The sequence below is a fragment of the Podarcis liolepis genome, assembly GCF_965112155.1.
Source record: "Podarcis liolepis genome assembly, chromosome: 7".
Classification (NCBI taxonomy): Eukaryota; Metazoa; Chordata; class Lepidosauria; order Squamata; family Lacertidae; genus Podarcis; species Podarcis liolepis.
Window position 1 is genome coordinate 74,693,709 of NC_139561.1, and position 14,469 is coordinate 74,708,177.

The following is a 14,469-nucleotide window of genomic DNA, read 5'->3' on the forward strand; positions in this document are numbered from 1 at the left end:
ACTGAACACTACAAATGCTGAACACTTAAGCAGCATTCCCAGCTGCCTGGGGGCAGGGGAACATGTACGCATGTGGATCTCTCAGCCGATGTAGGAAAATAATGGTGGACTGATGCTACATAGAGAAGATTTGGCTCTACAGGAGGACACAGCCTCTTGTAAGAGATGTCAACAATAAGCTCTCTTGATTTAAGAGGTATAGACCTGGTTTGCATGACAACAACGTCTGACAGCTGTTGGAGATGCAAAGCTGCCAAAAGTACTGTGAGGTGATCAAAGAATTCTGGATGGAAATTAAGCAAGAAATTAGAGAACTAATAGACACCCATCTACTTTCAGACCCTTTAACGATGGTATTGGCAATACACAACACCAGGTATTAGCCAAGGTTCTTTTGCCCTGGTCTCTCAAATGCTACTAACTGCTTGCATTTTAATAGCAAAGCTGTGGGGAAAGAGGAAAGTTTCACACTTAATGATTGTGAAGAAGAAGATATACAAAATATAATAAACAGATATTAGCAGCTATGAGAAGGAAAGATCAAATCAGCGGGGGGGGAATGGTTACCATCTTCATTGCACAGCAATCAATATGAAACAAATGACCCTGTAATTATGGCTATATGAAGTATGAACTAACTGTAAAATTACATGTGATTATTGTGTATTATAGAGCAGGGGGTGGGGTTTAAAAAGACTGGGCAGTAATGTGCTGCACTTTTATTTCATTTTCTGGCAGCCTTGCAGAAATGTGTTCCAATTTTTTGGTTCACCTTTACTTCACTCCGATGAGTCACTTTCCAAACAAGTACATCAAAGATAAGTTCAATTTCCCAGCAGCGCACCAATGTCCCAGCCGCGAGCACAAAAGACTGTTTCCTAACCCCTCCAGAAATGTCCCTTGTTGGAACTGAGAGTTCAGTCTAGAAGCCGAGAGGGAGCATCATACACTTCAGGAATTATAATGCCCCAAGAGTGAAGCAAGGGAATCTGCAGGCACTTTCCTATACAAGATGTTCACCCATGGGAACACCCAGAAGAAGGTGCTAGGCAGGTGTGGGGGGCATGTGTCCTACTTTACAGAAGACACCGTCCTCTATTTGAAGGGCTTTCAAGATGACAGTCCTCTGTTTCAGGTGTAAGGAACCTTTTTTTCTGGGTGAGGACCACATGCCCATCTGCATGACCTTCTGGGGGCCAGAGCAACCAAAGTTCATTTTACCTTTGCACAGCAGGCTAATTTCTACACACCCCTCGCTATCCTCCATCCAGGCTAGCAAAGAAGCATAACAGAGCTCAAAGAAACATCCCAGCCAGGCAAAACCCCTTTAGGGTGTGAAGCACAGCCGGTGGAGAAGTGGCAAGGAGAAAGTCCCAAAGACCAGGCAGAGAGACCTAGAGGGACACATGCAGCCCCCAGGCTTGAGGTTTCACATCCCTGTTCTCTTCTGAAGGCATCCTGCTTGAAGGACTTTCCTGTCCAAGACTGGTTGAAAGACAAAGATCTCTCTGTTCTTAGTCCCAATACCTAATAGAGGACCATGAGTTCACCATCCCTTATAAGTCCTCCACCCATCAATGCAGAAGTGCCCAGTACCTCCTTTGGTTTGGGGTGTTCCAGGCTGATGGGAGTCAGGGAGGTGACTGTGTCAGCTTGTCTTCCCTGATCCAGAGGTCCCTGGCCTAATACCCTGAATAGGCAACAATGAGATCTCTCTGTGTATATCCATCAGTTTTCCAAACAAAAATACAGTCGTACCTCGGCTCCCAAACGCCTAGCGAGTCAAACGTTCCGGCTCCCAAATGATTGAAAACCGGAAGTGAGTATTCCTGTTTTCGAACATTCTTTTGGAAGCCAAATGTCCGACAGGGCTTCTGGAGCTTCCTGCGGCCAACCAGAAGCCATGCTTTGGTTTCTGAACGTTTCGGAAGTCAATCACACTTCCGGAACAGACTCCGTTCAACTTCCGAGGTATGGCTGTAGTTATTTTTTATTTTTTTTATAATGATATTTATTAAAAGTTTAAAGATTACAGAAAAAAGAACAACAATAAAGAAATTAACAGAACATACATTACAATACATAAAAAGAAAAACATAAAAAATACAACAATACAGCAAAAAGAAACAAAAACACTAAAACACACATCCAATATTCCATATATTTACCTTTCATTTACTTGTTTCATCGACCTCCTCACACCTCCCTTTTTTGTATTCTAATTCAATTTAGCTATTTCAGCAAATCCTTTCCATCTTACTCAATTTTTGTTCTATAATTTACCTTAACCCAATCTGACCTTAAATTTTACACTTTAGCCCATTAACAATCCATTTTTACTTAATTCTTTATAACATTTCTGCTAAAGCCATGTAACTTCATTCCAGCATCCTTCTAACATTCATTAATTTTGCTATATTTTTGTAAATATGCTTTACATTTTTTCCAATCTTCTTCCACCGACTCTTCTCCCTGGTCTCGGATTCTGCCAGTCATTTCCGCCAATTCCATGTAATCCATCAGCTTCATCTGCCATTCTTCCCTGGTGGGTAGATCTTGTGTCTTCCAGTGCAGTATGACTGTAGTTATTATGCAGGTTGCCTACTCAGCGTTGCTGGCCACGTGACCAGAGTTGGTTCCAGAGGAGCAAAAAGCTCAAATTCACACACACACACACACACACACACACACACACACACACACACACATCCTTGCAATACATGCCTACGACTAAATTGGGGTATTCTAATCCCCATCAGGGACTGACATTTCCTGCTCATCCTGTTTGTATCCTACCCATCTTCCAGTGCACATAGCTTCCATTCTTACAACAACCACCGCAATGAGGTATACTAGGGCTGTGAGAAGTGAATTGGCACAAGTCAATATCGTGGCCGAGTGGGGAGTTCAACCTGGACTTCCTAGTCGGGGCCAGCACTGGCACCCAATTCCTTGGGCAGCTGTTTGGGCCTCACACCCCATTAAGACTCACTGCTGATACATGCCTTGGGCCTCTCACCTTAAAAAAAAAAGTCTGACCCACTGCTCAGGCAGCATTGAGGCCCCATCTGCAGTTTCATACCACTTTAAACAGTCAACTCTTCCCCCCAAAAAACACCCTGGGAGTTATAGTTTGTTAAAGGTGCTGAGGGTTTCTAGGAGACCCCTATTCCCCCTCAGATAGCTACAATTTCTAGAGTTTCCCATAAAGAGGGGTTGATAGTTAAATCACTGAATATTGCAAATCTGTGAAGGAAATATGGGTCTCTAACAACTCTCAGCACCCTTAACAGAAGCTATATTTCCCAGGGTGCTTTTGGAGAAGCAGTTACTGTTTAAAGTGGTATGAGACTGTTTCAAATGTACCATGCCGGTGGAATCTGGGTCGAGGCACCATTTTAATTTCCCACAATGCCCTCAAGGTAGCATTGCTCCAGGGCATTGTGGGGAATTAAAATGGCAAGCCGTCTCAGACAACTGTGCCCCCCACCTGCTCTCAGTTCACCACAACCCCACCACCAAGGAAGCTCTCCCAAGGGTAGTGCCCAAACTGCCCTGTATTATCTTACTCAGTTAGGAGAAGGCAGTGAATTAATTAATTCAGAAAAATTGGTATCTGAAGAAGTGTGCATGCACACTAAAGCTCATACCAAGAAGTAACTTAGTTGGTCTTTAAGGTGCTACTGGAAGGAATTTTTTTATTCAGAAAAAAAATGTAATTTATTCAAAAGGCATGGGATGTGGCAAGGGATTAATTTATTATAGCAGGCTGTCGAGAAACATTCTGGAGCAATCTTTCTAGTAAAGAATTACAGGATATTAACAATGAGATATACATGGAGGGCTGGGGGGCAGCTGCTTCCCTAAATCAATAAAAATACATAGCTAACAGAGGTTCTGCCCCCCCAACAAAAGGCCTGACACCCCCGCCTCAAAAATCCTGGCTACACCCATGGAGATAGAACATTCCTCAATCCCTAATCCTTCATTTAAAAGGGGAGGAGCACACTTTGGGTTGCATGCAATACTAGCCCTACTCAGGGTAGACCTATTGAAGTTAACGGGCATGATTAATTTAAGTTCCTTCAGTTGGAGGCAAGCCAGAGATTTTAACATCTAGATATCCACAAACCTGTCGGACCAAGTCAACCCCAAACAAATAGCGTCACGTTCCGAAATTCAGAACAGGCCAAAGAAACTGTTCAGATCGAATGCGATAACCTAGAAAAAGTTTAACTGGAGGGTATAGCGGGAAAGCAAAGTTGGCAAATGGAAATGTGGCCCAAAGTTTGGAACCCACTGTGAAACGGCAAGTAGCCCATGGAAATATTTAAAAAAATAAGAATATCAAAGTGATCATATGCCAACAAGCCCCGCGGTGGGGGTGGAATTATGGGGTGTCCAGAAGGAGGTGGAGGAACACACGGGTTGGCAAAGCAGGGCAGCGTTCAAATTCTGCTCCCCACTTCGTTGTGGAATGGGGTTCGCGAAGTAGCAAGCGCGGAAGGGAAAGAAGCCCCTCTTACCTCGCTGCCCTCACCGGGGTACTTGCCTTCCCGCTAAGGGGGGCGCGATCTTCATGGCTGAAAAGCCAGAGACAGGGCAGGTCTCCCGGGCTCAGAAGTGCTTCCTTGCGCAAGGCAGCTTCCCCACCTGGGGCGGCGGGAGGAGGAGGAAGGGAAGGGCTGGCAACCCGGGAGGAGCCGGGAGGGGGGACCCGGGCGCGACGGCCCCTTTGCAGCTGTGCAGACACCTGCCAGACGGAGGGGCGGTGGGAGGGAAGGAGCCGGGGGGTGGGGAGGGGAAGAGAACACGCGGTGGGTGTGGCTAACAGGTGGGAGGGGCTTGACGCGTCCGGATCCCATCCCCAGCTAAAGAAAGCGTGAGGGGTTCTTTAGGGCTGGAGGGGAGGAAAACAGCCTGACAGACACAGAGAGGGAGACGGTGTTTGGGGTTTTCAGGGGAAGGGGGAGACCCGGATTCCTGGGATCCATTCCCAACCTTGAAAGTGAGTTCTTTAAAAAGAATTGGGGGGGAACCATGACCGGACACCTGGGTCCCTTTCAAAAATGGCCCGGGATAGTGAGGGTTAACGGATATAAAACCTGTTGGATCAAAGACCTGTTGACGGATACAAAGACCTGTTGGACCCACCTGTCGGATGGGTCCGTAAGTCCAGAGTTTCCCAAACTTGGGTCTCCAGCTGTTTTTGGACTACAATTCCCACTGTCCCTAGCCAGCAGGACCAGCGATCAGGGATGATGGGAACTGTAGTCCAAAAACAGCTGGAGAGCCAAGTTTGGGGAACACTGGCCAAAGGATGGGGAACCTGTGGCCCTCCAGATGTTGCTGGAGTCCAACTCAGCTTCAAGCCAACGTAGCCAGAGGCCAGGGATGATGGGAACTGTAGTCCAACAACATCTGGAGGGCCAAAGGTTCCCCATCCCTTACCTTGTTCGGCACTGTTTGTGTTTCCAACGGCGACCAAGCAACGATGTTCCTGGCGTTTGAACTGCGACGTTTGTGATCAGAAGTTAATTCCTTTGTAGAAAAAAATATGCTGGGGCTAAAGTCGGCCTGGAGGCAACATATCTTCTTCTTCATTGTATCACCTTCCAGCGGTTCTCAACCTGTGGGTCCCCAGATGTTTGTTGGACTACAACTCCCATAATCCCTGAGCTCTGGCCTTGCTAGCTAGGCGTGATGGGAGTTGTAGTTCAACAACATCTGGGGAACCACAGGTTGAGAAAGGCTGTAAGTCCTTCCTCCCTAACCGCTGGGGATTTTCTGGAGTTAGGGAGCGGTCAGGGGAATGCACTCTGCACGCGCTCAGGAGTCCCTTTAGTCCAAGTATCCGTCCTACATTTGGAGCATTAAGCCCTGGCGGGAGAAATGGGCTTGTTTGGTGACCAAACGACGATATTGGGACGGTGCGTTTGTGCTTTCCCTTTTCATTCTTTTTCCTCCTGAGAGCACGCTCGCCTGCTATTATCCTGCAGGGAGGCGCGAGCTTCAGCCTGAAACAAAATCCGAGGGCGAAGAAGATCTCTCCAAAGGGTCTGAATCAACGGAGTGCGGTGGTGTCTGAATGGATGTAAAGGTGTTTATAAAGGGAAAAGGCTGCTCTTTTCTAACTCAGACTTGCGCTCCAGCTTTTGGAGATCGCCAGACCCGAAGCTCGCGCGCCGCTTCCCCGCCCCCATAGCGCGGCCTCCTTTCTCAAAGCGCCCATTGTCTGCGGCTCACGTCGCACCTGCAACTCAGGAGCCTCTCCAAAGGAGAAGAGACTCTCTCTCTCTCCACACACACACACACACAAAGACGCAGGAACAATCCCAGCCCTCAGGCGCAGGTTCATCAGGACCTCCTCTTCCTCCAGCCGCTTCCCCCGTGCCTCCCCGCTCCCCCAGTTCCAGCAAACGTCGCCCAGCGAGGAAAGGGAGCGCAAACAGGCTGTGTGGGTCAATGGGATGGAGCTTTGATCTGGGTGAGATCAGGTCAGGCCCAAGACATGTCGGAGCCTGATGTAAAATATCCAATTGGAAAATGAACGCCCGTCATGCTAACTAATACGGACCATGATTCTTTATTTAGAGAGAGAGGTCTTAGTAGCCTTTGTTACAGAAATATCACTGTGTGCAATATTTCAGTACTGTATTAAAAACATTTTTAAAAAACCAAATGGAAATGGATATTACACCCCCCAAAAGCAAGCATTCATTTTGCCCATTGTGAAACATGATACATACCTTTACAGCAGATTCAAAATACGCTCCCCCCACCCCCCAAAAAGTCATGGGAACTCTAGTTTACCCATTGCAGAGCTACAATTTCCCAGCATCCTTAACAAATTACAATTCCCAGGATTCCTTGGGGCGATGTGCCAATGGACCACCTTAATCTCACTGAGGGTCTTAGCGGAGCACTTAATAAATTTTATTGCAGTTGTAGCAATTGTAATATGCTGTATGATTCCTTAATTGTATTTTTATTTGCTTCTTTTACTTCCATAGTGAAGTGTAATACAATAAAATACAATATTATAATGTGTTGTTGTTGGCATCTATCTGTCTCAAGAGGAAATGGAGTGTGCCTCTCCACTCCATTGTCCCTCCCTGGGGGTCACTTTGGGTATATGGAGGTCCTGGGCTGCCCAGATTATAAGACACTACCCTGCAGCCTCGCTGATGTGGTCCGAAGGAAAGACAAGCAATGCATTTGGCACCAGTTGGGCTGCAGGAGTTGCCAGAAGGAAGTGTGCAAGTGTAATAGGAATTTTATGGTCTTAGATATATGGTAATGTTCATAAGTGTACCAACCAAGCACATACATAGATCAGCACAGGAAGACCAACCTGGAACCATTTTGATTCCTAAACTGAGCAAATGTTTTCTCTGCAAGGTCAAAGTGGAAAAGCCTCCCCATTGTCTTTTCCTTGGCAAATCCTGTCTTAAGGGTATGTCTCTGTTTGAATAGGTTGTGAGCCTGTGACCTGGCCCAGGAACTAAGTATTTATCATTACAAAAGACTGGACCAGAGATTTCTTTCTCCTAGATGGGCTACCTTCCCAGGTTGACGAGCCCCATTTACCCCTCACTTCATTGTACAGCTCATCCAGAAACCACCTTTGTGGCCATTGGACCCACTATTGATATTTTCTGCTCAATCTGCTGGTGCCTGTCTTCTCCTGCAGCAGAAATCCCTAACTCACTGAGGGTAGCAGACATCACTCATCCAGGCTAATTCAGTCTCTTGTTATTGTTTAGTCATTTAGTCGTGTCCGACTCTTTGTGACCCCATGGACCAGAGCACGCCAGGCACTCCTGTCTTCCACTGCCTCCCGCAGTTTAGTCAAACTCATGCTGGTAGCTTCGAGAACACTGTCCAACCATCTCGTCCTCTGTCGTCCCCTTCTCCTTGTGCCCTCAATCTTTCCCAACATCAGGGTCTTTTCCAGGGAGTCTTCTCTTCTCATGAGATCTCTTCAGGATCTGTCCTTCCAGTGAGCACTCAGGGCTGATTTCCTTCAGAATGGATAGCTTTGATCTTCTTGCAGTCCATGGGACTCTCAAGAGTCTCCTCCAGCACCATAATTCAAAAGCATCCATTCTTCGGCGATCAGCCTTCTTTATGGTCCAGCTCTCACTTCCATACATCACTACTGGGAAAACCATAGCTTTAACTATACGGACCTTTGTTGGCAAGGTTGTGTCTCTGCTTTTCAGTCTCTTACCTCTGCACAATTAACTGTGCTGATATAGCTATAGATTCAAAGATTTTAAATCACTGACTCATCTAAAGAACATAACCATAAAATCAGAGGTAAATTATACAACTCCCTTTCCTCCTCTGGAATTAATCATCTGTGTCACGTATAAATTTAACTATATATCTGTCTTAATCTCTTAGCTGTTCTGTGTTTTTTGTTTTCCCACCGTCTATGCGACATTCTGCGGTGTGTAATAACCAAGTAGGACTTTCATCAGGGGCTGGGTACAGAGCAGAGGGAGAGACTGCCAAAACAAATGGGTGACTTAGCTCTCGGTGCCCGCAGCCAGCGCAGGAGTGGGGGAAAGGGAAGGGGGAAAGGCAGCGGATCACCCAGCTGCCTGCTTTTCAGAGGAATCTCAAGTGCAGGTGGGGGAAGTCTTTGGCCACACACGCACAAACACGCACTTGCACACGCTCAGTTACTGATTACCTGGTTCTCTGCACCACCACCCTGAACTGGATTGGGACAGCGGGGCGGAAGGGGGGGGAGAGATCAGGCCAGGAATGGGCAAGAGAGCAGCCGCTCCCACCATCGCCCCTTTTCCATCCCCGCCCAATAAGAAAAAGCACAAAGGCAACTGAGTTCATCCTCAAAGACACATTGCAGCTCTTCTCTCTCAGAGGCAGGGTAGAATGGTGGAGGCCCTTCCCTGTCCCCTGCTCATAGCTGTCAACTTTTCCCTTTTTTTAAGGGAAATTCCCTTATTCCGAATAGGATTCCTCGCAATAAAAGGGAAAAGTTGACAGCTATGTCCCTCCTTGAAATCTCGACCTACAGTTCTTTGCTGCAGCAGGGGAGGCCACATTTCGCTAGCTGAACACAGTATGCTGGGAGGCAGCTGGCTGCATAAAATACTGCACATTTGCTGCATAAAATACTGGCTGGTAGCTGGTAGTTTTTTTTAATTAAACTTTTATCAATTCTATTTATTCCAATATATTTTTAGACCATCTCTTGATGCAAGTAAGGTAGCTAGCAACAAAAAGAAAGTAAGGTAAGTTTACCTTTACCTTTTACCTTATACTTTGTTATTCGTTTCTTCAAACCTTTTCACAATAACCTTCAAATCAATGGGAAGAGCACCATCCTGTCCTCAGGCACCATAAGATGCTGCCTTATACTCAGGCCATTGGTCCATCTAACTCAATGCTGACTACACTGGCTGGCAGTGACTGGCTGGAGACAGATGCTTGGGGTTGAACCTGAGCCCTTCTGCATGCAAAGCAGATGTTCTACCTCGGAGCTATGATGATTAAATGTTAAAGAAAAAAATTTCCCCGGCTCACTTGGATTACCAAACAAAGACAACAGCCAAGAATATAGGAGCAAAACAGTAGCCTGTAGGCCTGATCTTTATTCAAGGAACTGTTGCAACAGGACTTCAAACTACCAAAAGGAAGAGAAGAAAGAAGGATGGCTCCCTGTTTTATAAGTTTCCCATTTTACCCATAACACCCTTAGCAAAAACATCATACATTTTGTCATAACTATGTCATAAACTGGGAGGGGGTCTTCTGGCAGAAACCTGAGTATAAGGTTTGCACCCCTCCCTTCCTTCACCTCCACCTCACACCCACTAGGTAAAAGAAAGGTAAGTATTTACATGTTCCTGTTTCCCAGCCAAGTTAAGCACACCCTTTCCTCTTGACCGAGACCCCAATCCATTGAGGTTGGGTTTGCTATTGGGATTGGGATTGGGATGACTTCCTGTCTGGCACTCAGGTGCCAGGATGCCAGGGATTATCTCCCAGGCAGTGGGGCTGCTGCATACGTGGTCTCACGCTTCAGGGATTGTGGCTGCCCCTAGCCCTCTCCCAAGCTCCTCTTCTGGTAGCCATTTTCCTTCTGATTAGAAGGTTGGAATGGTGTAAATCCATCACTGGAGTGATTTTATATGACTTCCTAAAGTTTTCCCATTGAGCCAGTACGTAGATGCATTTATCAGTTTGCTACATTTGGTAATGTTCAGCGGAGGCTTTTTGTCTTTGCCTCGTAGTGTGGAGAGGCAAGGCTTGGGGGGGTCCACCCCCCTTCCAATTTCTGGTAACACTAAGCAGGAAGATGTCTCAGGACAGCCCTCGATGAGGCCCTCATCCATACGTCCATCCTGTTCACATCAAAAATGTGGTGAGTTGCAGGATCACAAAGGTAAAGGTAAAGGGACCCCTGACCACTAGGTGCAGTCATTACCGACTCTGGGGTTGCGGCACTCATCTCGCTTTACTGGCCGAGGGAGCCGGCATACAGTTTCCAGGTCATGTGGCCAGAGCAGGGCACAGAAACGCCGTTTACCTTTCCACCAGAGCGGTACCTATTTATCTACTTGCACTTTGATGTGCTTTCAAACTGCTAGGGTGGCAGGAGCAGGGACCGAGCAACGGGAGCTCACCCCGTTGCGGGGATTTGAACCGCCGACCTTCTGATTGGCAAGTCCAAGGCTCAAAGGAGTAGATAGGAGAGGGGCAACTGGGCCCTCACCTCGGTGCCATTTTTGAGGTTTGGGTTGAGGCCTGTCCATTTTGGATAAATAAAGACGGCGGGTGGCCCCTAAGGATGTTAGCTGAACTGAGACTCTTCCACCCACCACTGCAGTAGCCTCTGGGGAGCTGGTGAGGAGTGGCATCACAGCCAGACTTGGCTGGCTAGGAGCCCTTCTGAGCCGACTGCTGGTGCTGAGCCTTATCATTCAAGCGCTGGATAGGAAGCCCCCAGAAGTCAAATTGGCACCCTGGGCTGCCAGTAGTAGCTGCTGATCCTTGTCATGACCCTCCTTGTAACACACATCAGGTAACTCCAGCTTTGCCTAGGAAGGAAGGAACACGTTTTGGAACCTGTCAGGATTTTCAGATGCCTCATACAGGATGACTCTTGTCAGACGCTGCCCTCCTTGGATCATGTTTCTGTTTTTTATCCTCCAAACAAAGCTCATTTCTTGCCTTGTTCCCTTGGCAGCCAATGGCGTTCTCTCTACAGGCATTTTCTTCCAGCTCTGTCTGCCTCCTATTGTGTTACACACAAACACACACCCGTGCAGATTAAAAAATTTCCCTCTTGCCTTTAAAGCGGCAGAAGAAATTTCTCCCATCCTTCCACCTATGAGGGAAAGTATAGGCCTCCAACAAAACAAAACAAAAGAGGGGGGGGTTAGAGAATCCATTCTTTGGAGATGGAAACGAAAAATGAAGTAAGCTCCTGAACTACATGTTGTTTGTCATATGAAGTCTAACTATTTGTTATCACCTGGGAAGGTGATGTTAACAAGCACCTGAAAGCCCTGGCAGTGGTAAAAGCAGGGTGGTGTTGGGGCATAGGTTCAAGGGGGAATCTGGCAGATAAAGAATTAAACACTGCTTTTACACACACACACACACACACACACACACACACTCCACAGCAAAGCTTCACTTATTGGGGTCACTTTGTGTCAGATAAAAGAGGGCCACCTGGCCACCCTTAGCACACATCTAGATAAAACAAAGCCTCAAAACCATCTCAACGGTAGGCCTTATATAGCAAGCAGCAGACAATAAGAAAGAGGCATGTATCAGCTGTCGTAAGAGAGTCAGGGTCAGAGAGGGGAATAAAGGAAAATGACCCTACCAATATCAGAATTATAGTGTTCTACCTTTAAAACCCCACAAGAAAATGAACTGTGCCTTGGAGAATGCATCGTTTGAGAATACAGTGGTACCTCGGGTTAAGTACTTAATTCATTCCGGAGGTCCATACTTAACTTGAAACTGTTCTTAACCTGAAGCACCACTTTAGCTAATGGGGCCTCCTGCTGCCGCCATGCCGCCGGAGCCCAATTTCTGTTCTTATGCTGAAGCAAAGTTCTTAACCTGAAGCACTATTTCTGGCATAGTGGAGTGTGTAACCTGAAGCGTATGTAACCTGAAGCGTATGTAACCCGAGGTACCACTGCAAATCATTTTGCTGTGTCTTTTTACCTTCTTTTGCTATCACTGAAATGTATCAGAATGTATGCTGTGTCTTTTTCATGTATCGTTGAATGTATCATTTTGCTGTGTCTTTTTTTACCTTTTGCTATCACTGAAATGTATAAGAATGTATCTGAATGTATCCTTACTGAAATGTATCTCTTTTTCCATGAATGTACCTTTACAGAAATGTAATGCTGCACTAGGCTGTATTTTTCTGAATGTATCCAAACTGTAGCTGCCAAAACACTCTCCACCACACTGCCATCTACTGGGTCTGCCAATAATGCCATGAATACACACAAATACCAGCTCGTAGTTTTATTTTCCAATAAGTATGCAAACATCAGACTATCACATCCAAGTTGATAGCAATACAGAGCAGGATCTCACATTAACACTGAAGCCATTTCCCAAACATCCAGCCTCACGATCCTGCATGCTGATTATCAGCAACTACGGAGATTTTTCCTGTAGATAAAGGAAAAGCCATTAAGCAGATCCAGGATAAATGAGAGGAAGCTCAACACATATTATCCCAGCCCGCCAGCAAAATTGACACCTCCCAAAGATCTTACAGGTGACGCAGATGGTGCTGTGGGTTAAACCACAGAGCCTAGGACTTGCCGATCAGAAGGTCGGCAGTTTGAATCCCCGCAACGGGGTGAGATAACATTGCTCAGTCCCTGCTCCTGCCAACCTAGCAGTTCGAAAGCACGTCAAAGTGCAAGTAGATAAATAGGTACCGCTCCTGCGGGAAGGTAAACGGCGTTTCTGTGCGCTGCTCTGGTTCGCCAGAAGCAGCTTAGTCATGCTGGCCACATGACCCGGAAGCTGCACGCCGGCTCCCTCAGCCAATAAAGCGAGATGAGTGCTGCAACCCCAGAGTTGGTCACAACTGGACCTAATGGTCAGGGGTCCCTTTACCTTTAAAGGTCTTACAACATCCTACTTACCTTATGTTAATCCCCTCTTCACGCTATTCATGTCACTTCCTGCCCTCTCCGCTGTAATTGATCTGTATGGAAACCAAAAGGTCTAAGAGTCAAGGCAGCTCTTTTGTTCAGGGTCTCACTCCATTTTATTACGTGAGCGGGGGGACCCTGTTGCAACAGTTTTGTTTTTTCTCTGTTCTTTCAATAAAGATCAGACTTTGCTTTTTCTCAAATCCTGGTGTGGACTGTGTCAATTCCGGACTGGTACAGAGCCTTCTACAACTGCGCTCCCTCCAAGGTTCCAGTCCTCCTTCTGAGGCAAGGATCCCTTTGGGGGGGGCAATTAATTATTTATTTCACAGCCAACCAGAAGAACTCCTTCCATAAAGCAGAGCCAATAGGAAATGATCTCTCTTGTGCTGTTAGTACTGATTTACTGCTTCCTTTCGGCCTTCCTAAACTTTTAAATAATTGGTTTCATTCCGGGCTCTGGCAAGCAGTGGCGTAGCGTGGGGGGTGCAGGGGGGCCGGCCGCACCGGGCGCAACATCTGGGGGTTAGGGTTAGGAGGCACAAATCCACGGGTTAGGGGGCGCAAATCCACGGGTTAGGGGGCGCAAATTACTTGCCTTGCCCCGGGTGCTGACAACCCACGCTACGCCACTGCTGGCAAGAGCAGGATTTTGCACAGGCATTGGCTTCCAATTGTGTTAAGCAACACCAAAGCACACAATTGTCCTAAGCACTGATATTTTTGGTTAAAAATAAAATAAAAGAGGTGCTAGTATTCATATATTGATAAAAGTACTGTTGGTACAAAAAAGATGCTGGTACTCTGTATCAGTGGTGAGCCTTGCCACAAAAAACAGCTCCGGTCCTATGTCTGTAATGATAGTGTTGTAAACAAAAATTGCCCTTTTCCCTTATGGGGTATCCAAGAGCCCATATAGAGTCCTTACATAGGTTCCCTATTGGTAGGAGAGAATAACAGAGGCCAACCAGAGAATATTGAGAAGCAAAGCAGCTAGTAAGCTTGATCATTATTGATCTGTTGCAACAGGGTGCTCCCCTCACATGCAGGAAAGGAGGACCCAGAAAAATGGCGCGCAAGGCCTTATAAAGTCTTTTGAAATTGCCACCCTGTAGATCAAGACCACCCCCAGAAACATCATACATACATCACAGAAGGGGTGTAACCTAAGACCACCCCTCAGATACATCATACCTACATCACAGAAAAGGCGGTCTAAACAGAAATTTGAATGTTGTTTTTCTCCTGTCCTTGTTTATCTCCTGTCTGGCAGGTTACTTGAGCCTGGCCA

General features: G+C 46.6%; 1 protein-coding gene and 1 long non-coding RNA gene across 2 annotated transcripts in view; both read right to left on the reverse strand.

Moving 5' to 3' along the window:
• Positions 1-4,757, reverse strand: part of HPN (hepsin) — a 29,109-nt gene extending 24,352 nt beyond the window's left edge. The window contains exon 1 of the mRNA XM_083512329.1: positions 4,527-4,757. The gene's annotated coding sequence lies outside the window, so the exon portion shown is untranslated. The remainder of the gene's footprint in view (positions 1-4,526) is intronic.
• A 7,762-nt stretch (positions 4,758-12,519) lies between these two features.
• LOC310710459 lies at positions 12,520-13,414 on the reverse strand. The gene is made up of 2 exons (XR_014528075.1): positions 13,170-13,414; positions 12,520-12,684 (listed from the first exon to the last, which is right to left on the reverse strand). It is a non-coding gene; the product is annotated as an uncharacterized lncRNA (long non-coding RNA).
• Between the last annotated feature and the right edge of the window lie 1,055 nt (positions 13,415-14,469).